The 14,734-nt window shown below is 41.0% G+C and overlaps 1 protein-coding gene across 7 annotated transcripts in view; it reads left to right on the forward strand.

Moving 5' to 3' along the window:
- FARS2 (phenylalanyl-tRNA synthetase 2, mitochondrial) overlaps window positions 1–14,734 on the forward strand; it is a 2,528,336-nt gene that overhangs the window by 1,614,133 nt on the left and 899,469 nt on the right. The window lies entirely within an intron of this gene.

Below are 14,734 nucleotides of genomic sequence, written 5' to 3' on the forward strand. Positions count from 1 at the left end.
TCTAAATAAGATTGTAGCAACGGTGCCATTAGTCAATACTATTCCACACAGGTTATATAAGGGAAATTAGTTGCAGGTTATTACAGGAAAAAGTGCCATTTAAGACATTCTACAATGGCTGATGAATTCAGTTCTTCTGCAACCCTGGACATGCATAGCAAACCTACTTCCAAATGACTGACCTGATTTTAGAACTAAGAGATGGGGAAATATCCTATTTCAGAACAACATTTGCAGGTGAGACGCAAGGTTCGAGTCTGATGGTTTAGTGCGGGGTTCTCTGCATTTTTTACTTTCAAGTGCAATACTTGGGAAGAAGGCAAACTTGAGCCAACACTAAATCCATTAGATGAGAGTAGGTGAGTTGTGCTGTTTATGGGAACAGTAGGAACCTTATTGGATACTGCCATGACCTATAACAGCCATCGTGCTCCTGAGGGATAGGATTTACAAATATGATACGATTACTGAATAATGACAAAGCAATTTATAGTACTGATTTATGTTATATTTTTGCGGGGAGAATCGGGGAGTAGGTGCTCAAAGGGTGCAGAAAAACGGAACAGAGGGTCAGGTATTATGAGGACACCATCAGAAATGACACTGCCTCTTCTGCAGTGCTTTCCCTTCAGGTAATAACTCAAGTTGTAATATTCTCAATGTTAGACATTTTTATTAAACAGAAATGGGTAGGATAAACGCCTCTCTGACCCTATCCTAAAGACATCTAATCTGACCCTCATACTAGAAACGAACAACTAAGGGGTGCAGAGAAATGTCTCTGACTTGTGTTTAGCAAAAAGGGTTTATGACCAAAATATAAAGATAAATCCATCAGAAAGTGTTTGCCAAGGAGAAGCCATTGGTTCCGGAAGGTGGCTCCCTTCCGTTGGATGTTTAGGTAGAATGTCAAAAGTGTCTCTTTTGAACAACAGTTTCTTGGTATCACAAAATGTCGCTTTACAAAGATGAATCCAACAGAAAGTGTTTTCCAAGGAGGGAACCTTGGTTCCAGAGGGTAGTTCCTTTCCCCTGGATATTTTAGGTAGGATGGCAAGTGTCTCTTTCAAACAACAGTTTCTTGGTTCTTTATACTGGATTCACGAAGTTACTAGATCCGCAAAAGTTCTTATTCACATAATACATTCCACAATAAGCTTTCTTTAACTTCTCTTGTACTTTAGCGGATTTACCAGTTATCCTCTTGTGAGCTCTTCATATTTCTTGGTGTACTCCCCTGCCAGGTATCTTGTCACAGTGTTAAGTCTTTGTATAATTTCAAGTGCCTGGTGTAACTGCCTACCATGACATCTTTTATGTGCTTCTTAATTTCCCTGGGATGCTTCCCTGCCAGGTATTTTTTTTAAATAGTTGAACTTTCCTCTACAATCTTGGGTTGAACTCCTGGCATACTCTCCTGCCAGGAATCCTTTTATGGATTCTTCAGAAACCCCGATGTACTCCACGGCCAGTAATTTCATTGATAGGACCTCTTTTAATGGACTTCTTATATCCCCAGGTATACTTTCCTGCCAGGTATCTTTCCCCAAATGTCAACTGCCTGGTTTATTCTTTTTGCCAGGACTTCTCATTGGTTTCACTGTCCTTTTCAACTATGGCAAAGTCGTATCAACTTTGTTGTGCTTCAATATGTCTACTTAGGGTAAAATTTGCTCCAGCTATCCCCCACATTGACATTTCATGCATAGATATTTGTTCAGGTTTTGCTTCTGCACTTTCTCTTGTCGTTATTCAAATAATTTCCCCTTTGTGCCTTCCTTTAACATTGGGTTTTGTCTCTATTTGAATAATCTTGGCTTTTGTTCTTTGCCTGGTCTGCCTTCAAAAAACCTCTATATATTATCTACATTCACATGCTAACGCTGTTTTCAGAGTGCCCCACGGTAACCTGCCATTTTAGGTGGACTCACTGGGTCTTCTTTGCACCCCCGGTGCGGTTCGCATCTTGGTGGAATGATTCCTACATCTGTTCTCCAGCTTCGGGTGCGTGAACGTCCCTCTAGCTGGCCACTTGGGTTTGCGGTTACAGTTGGACTTGCCTCTTCGGTCCGGGCATTGAAATTGCTGTATCCTCGAGCAGCCTGCCACCTGAGAGCTTCTGCTTTGCTCCAAATGTCTTTGGGACCTTCCGTGCTCGTCAGCGCGGTCTCTCCCCCAGCGCCGGCAGCCTTCTCAGATCCAGTGTGCTTCGCATCGGTGAGCCTCCAGCTGGGACCTGATGGCCTCTCCTGTACTCTCAGTTCCCACAGTGCGGCTTCTGATTTTAAAGGTCCAGCACACTTCAGGGTTTGGAAAACAACTAGTCTGCTTGTTATTCTTGGAGTTCTTGTCGATCTGCAACAACTCCGTCCTCCTCAGTACTTGAGGCTTTATGGGAGCTGAAGTCTATATATGATATTGGACTTCTGAAAAGATGTTGTTCAAAAGTTTTAGACAGAGAAACACCAAAAACAGGAGATGTTATATGTGTGTTGTGTATGTTTGGGATATAAATGGGATTCAGCGGTGGCTTGCCTTTGATGTGAATTTTTAGTTATGGATGTACGATAAACCTCATACCTCATAAAAGATGTAATCTGTGATGTCATTGTGGTCATACGCTGTGCAACATGGGATGCGAAGTTAGAGTGGACTTGCTTGAAATGAGAGTGCTGAATTTCAGCTGCTTTGTTGTGTTAAATCTGGCGAGCGTAACTCTCTCATTACCAAGGTCTTTTCACTGAATTCAAAATGTTTTGTTGCTAGGTTTTTTATGTGAAATCTGATTGCCTTATTTCTCTCTTAACTCAAGTTTTTCACTGAATTTCAATGGTTTTGTTGTACTATAGTTCATTTGGAGTCCATGAGCCATGGCCTTTGGCCAGTGCCACTGTAGATAATGCACCAATATGTTCCTTTGGGGTCCACTAGCCATGGTGTTTGGCTGTGACCACTGTACTTGTTGCACCAATAGGTTTATTTGGGCCCACTGGCCATAGCCTTTGGCAGTGGGCACTGTACATGTTTCACCAATAGGTTTCTTTGGGGAGCATTAGCCATAGCCTTATCTTTGGCCCTGACCACTGTACATGTTCCCATGCAACTACAGAAATTAAGTGTAGTCTAAATGTTTGAGGACAGGACCACCCCTCTGTACAAGATATTTGTTTAGCCACTCCGTCTTGTCCGAGTACAGGCTATCCCTTCCGTTACAAACACTGTACATGTTCCATCAATAGGTTTCTTTGGGGCCACTATCCATGGCATTCGGCAGTGGCCACTGTACATGTTGCACCAATACATTTCTTTGGGGCCCATGCACCAATAATTTTCTTTGGGGCCCACTAGCCATGGCATTCGGCCATAGCTTTCACCACAGCATTTGGCCATAACCACTTTACATGTTGCACCAATAGGTTTCTTTTTGGCCCACATCCTTGGACACTGTGCATGTTGCACCAATAGTTGGTTTTTTTGGCCCATTAGCCATGGCCTTCAGTCAGGACCAGTGGCCATGGGGGACTTCATTCCAAAGCTTGATGGCACCCTTTTTCCTCCTTTAAATAGCGTTTTGAATTCTTTCATTTTCAGCTTCTCCCAGTATTATCGCAGGAACTACTTGCATTGAGTTAAAAAAATAGCTGATTTTCATTTCTGGAAAGCTTCTCAGCCAATACATTTAAAAGCGTTAAGGAGTACACCCCCAAGTCTCTGTCAAGTATTGTAAAAGCTACTGGATGGATTGACCCCAAGCCAGTCAAGGAAATTAAGTCAACACTGTGCACAAATAGTTTCAGTTAAAAAAAATTCCATGTTTTCTGCATGGTAAAGTGAATGGCAGTAGGCTGAAAACAAACTGCGCTTTTTGTTTTCTTCATAACGATTTAGCAAATTCTTACCAGAAATGTCCAGTTGGGGGGCTCTAGACAAACATTTTGTTTGGAAAATGTCATCCAAATCCATCCATCAAGTCAAATGTTATTAGTCTCTCTCAGCCTCTCTGCTGCAAAGCACCAAGGCCGAAGTCTGTCGAATATTTTAAAAACTACTGGATGAGCAAAGTAAGTTAACAGTTTGCCTAAGTTGTTTCTTATTTGGTCCAAATTTGCCCACTGGTTTTCATGCTATCGCTGTTCAAAAACTGCACTTTCTCTATTGCAAAAAACAAACAGTGCTTTTTTATTTTCTTAATGATGTTTTCATTTTTTAACCTATTGTTTGCAAAATTTACAGTTTGGGGGTTTGGGGGCCTTGACAAACTCTTTGTTTGGGAAATGTCATCCAAATCCGTCCAGCAAGTCAAAAGCTATTACCAATAGAATTGTGTGCATAAATGGGAGCTTTTCATTTTTGAAACGCCTCTCTGCTGCAAAACACCATGGGAGAAATGGCTATTTTTTTGGAGCAGCCCCTCTTCTCAGCTGAGTATTTGAAAAACGACTGGACGGATTACACAAAACATGTCCTGGAAATCGAGTCAATGCTTCGTTGCCAAGATGTTTCCTATTTTGGTCCAAATCCGTCTAGTGGTTTTTGTGCCCCGGCTACAAAAAATGTAACTTTTTCTATATGGGACATTAATGGGAAATTGCTTTCTTAATAACGTTTACATTGTTTAACAAATCTTTCCCAAAATCTTCACACTGGCGTGACAAACGCTTTGTTTGGAAAATATCGTCCAAATCCGTCCACCAAGTAAAACGTTATAAGCAAATAGAATTTTTGTATTTCCTATGACTCATAGGTTTCACTGAGAAGACCTCAAAATGGTGTCTCTCATGCCATTCCACTTAATCATTCAGCATCTCACATGGGTATTTGTTGTGGAGGGATATCATTGTCATTACTAAATTGGATCATTTCTTTCTCTCGCTTTGTTCTTTATAATGGCTCAGTGGCATGTACTATTTCATAAGAATTACAGTACCACAGTTGCCAGTGTTCAATTTTGTATTGACTCTTTCAGTTTCTTAGTGCCCAATGTGGAACAGCATACCCAGCATTCAGCTCTCTGGGTCTACTTGCAGTCAGTCAGTGCTTTTGCACTATTGTCACAGAGTGTTAGCACAACTCCCCCCAACAGTCAGTTCTCTGTACTATCTTTCAACTTGGTCAGGCACTTCTGTCATGAAGTATTAAGACCACAATTCTTAACCTACAATGTTCTTGATCCCTAGATCTTGCCCGGCCTCTTGCACTATTGTTACAACTCTCAACATGCAGTTCGCGATGTCCTTGTTATATTGATCAGACCTTCCTGTTCTATGGTTACAGGCGATCATTTTTCTTCTATAGTGGATTGATGCAAAGTGTGCTAAAAGTATCTCTTGATCATTTTGCCTCATGTTTCACCATTTACCAGGCAGAGTTGAGGAGATGGGTGGACATGGTATTACTTGACACCGAGAGGTACTATTATAGCTCGTTTGTTATCGCTTGGCAAGCATCCTTCTTTGAACACTTGTTTAATAAAACCTTTAAACCATTATCTTTTAGGGTATGATATTTGTTAGCACAAAGCAAACCTTACACAATCAAAACACACAGTTCCAAAAAGTAGCATTTTTTTAAAACAAGAAATTAATCAAACACCACACCTTCACAAGCACATGACAGTAAAACCACATACTCTTTTTTGCAAAATGTACATTATATCAAATAAAATATAAAAAAGCTTAAATGCCCGATTCAAAATTTTGTTTGATTAATACTTCATATAAAAAGAAAGAGAATGATAATGACTCCAAAATGTACTGTTTGGCTCTTACAAACGGGCTCCTCCAATTAGACCTTGATTCTTCCTCTATTGACTTCAATTATGCCGATTGTTCCCAAAACTTTCAAGACCTCTGTTGTTAGAGAAGTTGCTTTCTCGGTTGACAGCCGCAGCCAGAAATCATTTGTCGAGAGCCAATCCTCCCGATCCAAATAACTACTAAGCATCAAAATCCTCTCTTCTTGAACACCAGAGCATTCCAGAATTAGGTGCTTTAAGGATTGAATACATAAAGGCAAACCACAAATACATTTAGCATCATCCAGCTCCAATCCTTGCAAACAAATGACTCTTTCACCAGTAAGCAAATGATTCAGTCTAAATCGCATAAATAGGTTCCAATTGGTATCAGGGAATTTTTACAAGTATCTAGGGAGGATTCCTCTAGGTTTATCAATTTTTAAACAATGGCAAAACATTCTATATTGACCCTTTCTCTCAGTAGTTTCACACCAATCAATTTGAAAAAGTAACTTCCTTACTCCCAAGGGGCTTTGCATTCAATCTCTCGAGGACACAGATACACTATTTTAAATTATTTCACTTCTAATCATAACATTATACACAGAGTCATGTTTCATAGTCTAAAATAGTTCTATTAAAATCACAAAACAAAGAATTGTTAGGGGGAACCAATAGAAGTCTATAAAAAGTTAAAATCTTCCATTTTAACCATACTGTCAGGGATGAAAGTCCTAATTCAAATCTGCGTACTGCCATCGGAACACAATTCGGTAAACCTAACACCTTTTTCTTAAGCTTACTTTCTATTTTGGAGATCATAAGTTCCTGACATATGTGGAAGAGATTTAGCTTTATAAAATGTTATTAAAGGAATCACTGAAAATCTGCAGTATTTTGCATATATATGTTTCATTTGTGAAATCATAGTTGTCAATTTTACCATGAGACACTTCTACAAATTTGCTTTATTTATGCTAGCCTCCTAGTCAAAGCCCAATTATTTAATGTTCCTGAAAGGCTCAATAACAGAGCTGTTTAACATCCAAGTAAATGTATATGGTCTATTAAGATTAGAACTAAATCTAATCACCTTAGATTTATTTAAATTTATCTGTAGATCATTGGCTTTTGCCTAGCAACTGATAGAATTAATTAGCCGCTGAAGGTCCACTTGGGTATAATCAAATAATACCAAATCTCCTGCATATGCCAGCCAGTAATTAATGGTATTATTTATCTTGTGGCCAATGAAAGAAGCCAGAGCTAAAGCAGCACCAACATCCGAAATCTATAAATGAAAAAGACAGGGGGCCAACATGCACCCCTGACGTAAACCTCAATACATATTAATACATTTGGAAAGTGACCCCTGTTGGTCTAACCTAACCTGTAAGTATCTTTCTGAATAGCTATATGTATGGATAGAGAGTAAAGAATCAGTAATTTTCCAGTTATTCAACATATCCATAGTAATGCCCTATTGACAGTATCAAATGCAAACTAAAAATCTATACAGATGGCATATATTGGGGTTGTTTTATTTTGCCACGCCTTTTGTTGCATGGCATCTACCACAAAACCATTGTGAGTGGTCCCAGACCTTTACGAAAACCTGTTTGGAATTTCTTAAAACGCCCAGTTGATGTTGCACAGAGCTCAAGATCACAGAGTATCAGTGAGGCAAAAATGTTACTCTCTGCCTCCAGAAGGGCTTTCGGGCGGTAGTAGTAGGGCATCGACGATCTCCCTTTTTATAGAAAAGAATAACTATCAATCGTTTCCAGGACTTGGGGTGGAGACAGATTTCACTATATTATAGAACAGTATAAACAAAATGGCTGCCCATAGAGCAATATTACTTTTTAAAACAAAATTTGATAGCCCATTAGGTGAGTTAGATGCTTTTTCAATCAGTCGCACTACATTCCCCCAAAGAAAAAGACAATTCCCGGTCTTGACAGAGTAAAATTCAGGGAAGCTCCTTTGCAGCTAGAAAAAAATGAGCCACCCATGTATCCTCTGAAATCGGATTACTTTGCTCATTATCAACCTGTGAACTAAAAGTGTTAACTAAGCCCCAGACATTATGGGAATTATTAGTTATAATGGTTTCAAGCATACATTCTCCATCCCTCTGCAACATTAGAGAGTGATGTGATTGCCTCTAATTTTTCTATTGCTGAGACAAGACACATTTTTATTTCTTGATTAATATCAGCTCGGTAGGAGGCTCCTTGTATACCTCTAGGCGATCTTCTCAATTTTCTTTTTTTTTTTTTTGTACAGCGGCATCATAAATATGAGAACTGACACACTTGACCCTACTATGCTAAATCTCTCAAACAGATTAGTAATGAACAGCCTATATTTTTCCTCTAAGGTGGCTACCGCATATACCTGACTTACAAGGCCTCATTACACGGTAGGCGGTAAGGGTTTACCGGTACCGGTACTACGAGGTCCCTTTGCGGGTTGGAGAATTTAACGCCTGCTTTTTGCAGGCGTTAAAAAACAACCCGCAAAGGGACCAGGGAGCTAATTACGATACCGCAATTTGCGGTGCCGTAATTAGCACCTTCCCCATTCCCGTTATGCCCTATGGGGCAAAAATGGGAATGGGGAAGGGCAATGGGGGGAAGGGGGAATTACCGCCCCACCAACCTTTGAATAGGGCGGTTTTTCCCCTTTCCACCAAGGCGGTGCCGGTATTTTACCGGCATGGACCAATGTGCTAATAGCACCTTGGTCCACTGCCGTCCGTGTAATGAGGCCCACAGATTTGATTAAACTTACTTATGCTATTAATCATATGAGCAATACGATTACAAGCCAAATTCGTTTTGAGGTTTGTTAAACGAGTATATTTTTCTATGTTCACTTTAACTCGTAATTGAACCTACAGAAAAAGCATGTCTTGATGGCGCAACCGCAAACATACTACATTAGTTCCAAATATTTTGTGACAGAAAAGTATAGTCAATGCAGGACTCCGCACAAGAACTGACCATGTATTTTTAGGGGTTGTGTCACTTTTAACATTCCCATTTACTATTTGGAGATTCCATGTGTGCAAAAACTCAACCCATTTTAAACCATTAATACGTTTGTCTGTTTGACAGTAAGTGAGGTCAGATTTGTCTAAAACCTTTTCTTCTACTTCAGCTTGGCAATCTGCATTAAAATCCCCAGCTAGAATTATTCAAAAGGGGTGGTGTCCTAAAGATTAGAGTTTAAAATTGAATGAATCAATTTCATGAAAACATAAGGCTGCATTCATAAAGGGTTCCAATAAATATTAATTATTAAAATCAATTGTAAGGTCTCTCCAATTTTAAGAGATACCTTAATGGCCACAATTCCAAAAGAAGAGTCAGACAGTACTTCACAAAGAACTATTAGCGAAAGTCTTATGGCAATAACCAAAACTCCAGGCCTCCATTCAAATTATTAGCAGCTTGTGATATAACATAGTAGCCATCAAAGATAGGATCAGATTGCATCTACGGGTCTTGCAACATCAGTATAGACTACCCTTTGAATTGCTGGCATAGCAAAACATTCAGAAGATGATTATGGCCCTGTGTATAGCAGTGCAAAATTGACATTTGTAAGATTTCTGCCATATCCTAGAGGCCAGTTACCCTTTCACCTAACCATGTCTCACTAGAAGAAAGGGTTGATGCTAACCATGACCTATCCATGTGAACATGGTTATTAGTTATTGGAGCAACTACAAACTGGACTGATCTTTTACAAGATTGATCATTATGACATTTCATTTGCAGTGCCGCAGGTCTACAGCATCGCCCTGCAGAGATTTTATTTGAGAGCAAAGGGGCCATGTTCCATTGATTAGAGTGTCCTAGGGAAGTCCGATCATAGCCCATTTGCCTCAATGGCTCTATCTTCTTTAGCATCATATGAATCACTAGATATGATGGTATTTTCAATGAGACAATGTCCATGCAAGTTGGATCAAAGAAATACACTTGCTCAATATCTTTACTAGTGAGAAGGCGAAACATGGAATTTCATGTAAAAGGTTTAATACACATCCGATTTCGACAAAATAAGTATCATTTTAATTACATTACAAATTAATAATTTGCCTTCTGATGGACCTTTAGCCAGCAGAGTCCAAAGTGGAAACCCTGCAGGGAAAATAGACAAGATCTGCTAAGTATTCTCATTGATGAAATTACCAAGTTAAAGACTTGATGGGAGTTGAGGCCCACTTGCCTCTGGCATGGGGCTATCCTGCACTTTGCAAGTTTGGATCCCGCGGCTGAGCTTTCTCTGCCCTTCAGCTTTCAGCCTTCTGAAGCCTACAAATTGAATACCAATAAATTGGGTAAAAATCGCACATACTATTGCAGCATTTAGAAGCAGAAGAAATAAATATGGCATGACACACTTTATAAAAACACAAATGATTAATTTAATTTCCATAACACAGCATGAGGAGAAAAGTTTGGCAAAACATGTGGTTGCATGATATGTTTGTACAGGAAGCATATAAAAACAATGTCCGCAAACCTAATACTCTTCAATTGAGGGAGTAAGCAAGATACCAACCTGTTGTAATGTGAAGTCAGGACTGGGTTCAGTTCCACTAGAAGAGTGGAGTTCCACGTTGCTTTGGTTAGTCAGAATGTGCAGCCATAAAATGGAATATAGTCCCATCTGTCATTGCACCAGTTAGCGTCAGTAGGCAAGAGTAAACAAAGGCGTTGGAACGCTCTGAATGAATCCCTGCACACTGCAACCTTTGCATGGTTATTTACTACTTATGGTGGTAAGGATCCACTTGTTGATTGTGCTGAGAGCTGCCCTCCTGCTCTCCAATTCAAACTGGATGGCAATGACCTTGATGTCTATGACGTCTATGTACTCTTGCGGCGAGTGCCATTTTGGAGAACTGACAAGAGGTTTGCTGGCACAACCCTGTGTGGTGGAAAGGCAGAGAGCTGTGCTCTGGAAGAGAGGGGCTGCTGAATGGCAGGTGAGGGGGATGTGGTGAGACTGGACCGTGGCTATTTAAAACCAAGAAGTGTCTGGACTCGGACCAGTCTATCAGGACAGTAGTATTTTGGTAAATATTAGTGATCTCTGTGCAAGACCCTGATGTGCTTCATTTTGGGCCTGTCAATAAGCATGACCATTTACACCTTGGATGCTAAGCCGTGGAACACACAAGGACAGATCCTGCATTTCACTCTTGATGCCTGTCACAAGACTGAGTCATGACACAAATGCATGGAATGCACAAAGTCAGAGCCTACATTCCATGCAAATCACAAGGTTGACCCAGGCCGATGCTTCAAAGTGTGGAACTCCGCATAGTGCAGTCTGTGTTCCATGCCCACAAATGTCAGAAGAATTGGACTGCCCAGACGGTAACAAACTTTTTAAAATGTTGAGTTTGTTAGTGAACCATATTAATTACGCTCCGATCACCGAAGGTACAGTGGCTGAAAACATCCACACACAACAGAATACTTGAGACCCCCAATTTGGTTTCAGGGTTTTTTATTAGCATTTGTTAGGTTAGGAATGGGGGTATAGATAACAAAGAAAAGGATTACCCTGACTTATAACCACCTAAGCAAAATGTGAAGGACAGGGAAAAACTAAAGTCTATTCAGGTTTTCTATCTAATAGAGAAACTGATTTCCTTCTCGACCACTAATCTAAAGAAAATCTCATGGATATAGAACCATATATAATATGATTATTGTCTCATTAACGCTGTCTCAGGGATATAGCGCCCACCATGCTTATTGACTTCCAATGTAGTCATCCAAGGTCTCCTCCCCACATCCACTCCAGTAGGATTTAATGGTCCTGTTATGCTCAACTGCTCGTGGTAACTGCTGCCCTGTTTCTAGATTTCTCAGGTCTTTTATAGCTGTCTGATTGGCCTATGTTTATGGACTCCTATTGAGTTGTATCAAGCTTCCTGATAGGGTCTACCCCGTAATTGCTGCATCATTTAAACCTGCAAGGCCTTGTCCCAAAGGCCATAAGAACCTTTGTGGCCTCTGAATCAGTCACAAGGCCTGCGTTCCTTTCCTTTCCGGGTTTGGCAGCAGAACTCTGATCTTGCCTTGCTCTGGTGGCTCTCCTCTCCTGGGCAGCTTCTGCATTCTCAGAGCTTCTCCTCAAACTGATATGCCCTCTTGTGGGTCCCATCTGACAGACTAAGTCCTGTGGAGCATGCAGTGCGTTGCTTCAGACTTCGACTGCACGCCTCCACCCCTTAAAGTAAGTTTCAGTGAGGATCCCATTTGATAGTTTTTGACCCCACGACCTGGGACGAGTTCTTTTGTTTGGGCAATCTTTTAAGTTCTGTGTTCAAAAGGTGGCATGTCTGTGAGAGTCCTGGTAGGCGCGCGGGGCCCCAGGATGTGGAATGACGCTGGTGGTGATGTGCGTGACTGATGTTGTCTCTCCCACAATGACCCTGGGTTGCATGAACACCAGTGTTCTGCCTCTCCCTCTCATCATGACCCCTGCCAAGGACCTCATGTACAGCTTGGGTACAGGACTTAGAAAGTAGACGAACAGGTAACTTAGATAGCCAGTTCCTCAGGGAGTGTATGACCTGACCTGATGTGAGGGCATTAACTGGGACGGGCCCTGGATTGTGACTTTGTCGCTCTCCTCCTTACTGTAATGTACATTATATGAAGTCTTTGGTGACGTGTATTCTGGTACCAAATGTGTTATTTCCCAGCACATTTGTCTTGGGTTCAAAGATGATAGGAGACCTAGTAGTGCTGAAGGCTCCCTGATTTGGGGCCAAGGTCCACTCGGAATGTACAACTAACAGCAAGGGGCTCTGATATTTTTTAGAGAATATCTTCAGAGAGAGACCGCCGGTAGGGTTCTTGAATTAGAGATACCTTCATTGGACGTTCAATTGAACAAAAAAGAAATAATATTTCCCGCGGATGGATACTGCATTGCCCAGAGAGATTGGGATGAGAAGAGTTCGAACATCAGTGATACATTAGTGTGGTATTTTAGAAAAACGAAAATAAGAAAATGAGAGCATAAATATACTAACCTCCTCACAACTCGGAAGCTGGGTGATACTTGCCACCTAGCCGTGGTGAAGTGCTACACCTCAAGGGAAGCTTAAATTATGAGCAAAGAATATGGGTGGGACTGCAATGATATTGAATGGAAACCAAGAAGAATCAGCAATAACGAAGATTCTAATTAAAAGGAAAAACACACAAAGACAGTGGCGGCGTGACAGTGACCACGTCCTGAGGATTGTTGGGCACTTGTTGGCCTTATATAAGAAACATGTCATGTCACGCTAGGGGACTTGAATTCATCACTTTTTCCCAAACCGCTTTAATAATATTTTTTTAAACAAACATTGAATGGGAGCGATACATGAGAAATAAATCTGTTTAAACAAAGTGGTTTAATTGTTGAAGTCACATGGTGTTTGGGTTACGCACAATGGTGCTAGGGAAGTTTCTTACATTTAAAATGAGCTGTGTATGTTTTTTTTTTTTACCAAAAGACAAACATCTTTATATTAAAGTGAATATATCTTTTTTTAGATAGTGTATTGTGTTCTATAAGGCGGTTCACTCCAATTCTGTAAAAATAACAGAGCCACTGAACCCCATGCTGTTAGTTGGGTACATCAGAGTCCGGGTGTAGTAGGGAAGCACTCGGAATGCACTTCACCTCAGCGCAGTTTCAGGGTGTACCGGGCTGTGTTTCTAAAAAATTGGGAACCCTGGAGTATGAACAATGTTTCCAAAGCTAAAATTTCAAAAATGTAATTTTCTTTTCTTCCAAATGTAGTTCTGTTATTATGGGCGAGGCGAGTTGATGTGCACTCAAGATCATTAGTGAGGTGGAGTTGCATGTAGCCCTGGGCATTCAGAATGTTCCCTTATAATATAGTGAGAGCTCCAGCTGCCAGTGCAGCAGATGGACTCAGAGGGAAATGGAAGGTCGTGATGGGGAGCGCTGCTGAATACATCTCAAGTTAGTTACCACACACCCTGAAACGTATGTTTAGGGCCCACCTTGGAACATGCCAAATAGCTAGATGTTTGACTTTTAAATCCCATCTCCACTGCAAAGTGATTGAAAAAAGAGCGCAGTATAATATGGAAATCCATATCGTATGGATTTATTTCAGTAAGCCAAAACGAGGAAGGAAAATCTTCCCAGACAGAAACCTTTTTTCTAAAGAAAAGTTAGACTTGCACGACCTGCTCGCCTCATGTGCATATTTACAAGCTTTGCACAATTACTAATGGAATTTCATCATATTCCGTTTCTTTATGTGAGGACACTGCTTTCATTTAAAAGCCATCCTGGGAACACAGCCACAGGGTTCTGTCAAGGATAAGTCTTACTTCATGGTTATTTTAACTAGGTTTGTGAAGGAATATTTGGGAGAAATACAGCCTCACATAAAACTCTAAATGAGTGTTCTAAAATGAATCCCTAAAAACCGCCATCATCTGACTGATCGTCAGCCACAGAAGCCGAGCTGTAAAGGACTTAATTAAGACCGAGTTGCCCGTGCGCGAGCCTATGAGGACAGACTGTATGATGCTAAAAAACACTGGTTTGTTAAAGATGATCTCATATTAGTACCCGGCGGGAGGGATGTGGTCGCCTCCCAGCTAATGAGGAGGCTCAGAACGGGATCTTTACCTACACAGTAAAGGCCCCGCTCTGAGCCTCCTCAGAGTGGGGGGCTGCCATCTTCCCATGTCAGGAATAAGGTAAGTGTGCTCCCTGCACCCCCGCAACCTTATCCCCAACCCCCCTTTCCACATATTTAAGCCTCTACACCCCACTTACCTTGCGCTGCATTGTCCCTCGCTGGTGCTGGCAACAGTAGTGTTCCCGATGCACCTCTGTCTCCGAATGGCCGCCATGGAAAGGGAGAAGGGACTGCAAGTTGTTCCATTCCCCCTATCAATGTCGCCCATCATTTTTTGTAGTTTT

The sequence above is a fragment of the Ambystoma mexicanum genome, chromosome 5p (assembly GCF_040938575.1).
Source record: "Ambystoma mexicanum isolate Mex_15411 chromosome 5p, UKY_AmexF1_1, whole genome shotgun sequence".
In the NCBI taxonomy this organism is placed as follows: Eukaryota; Metazoa; Chordata; class Amphibia; order Caudata; family Ambystomatidae; genus Ambystoma; species Ambystoma mexicanum.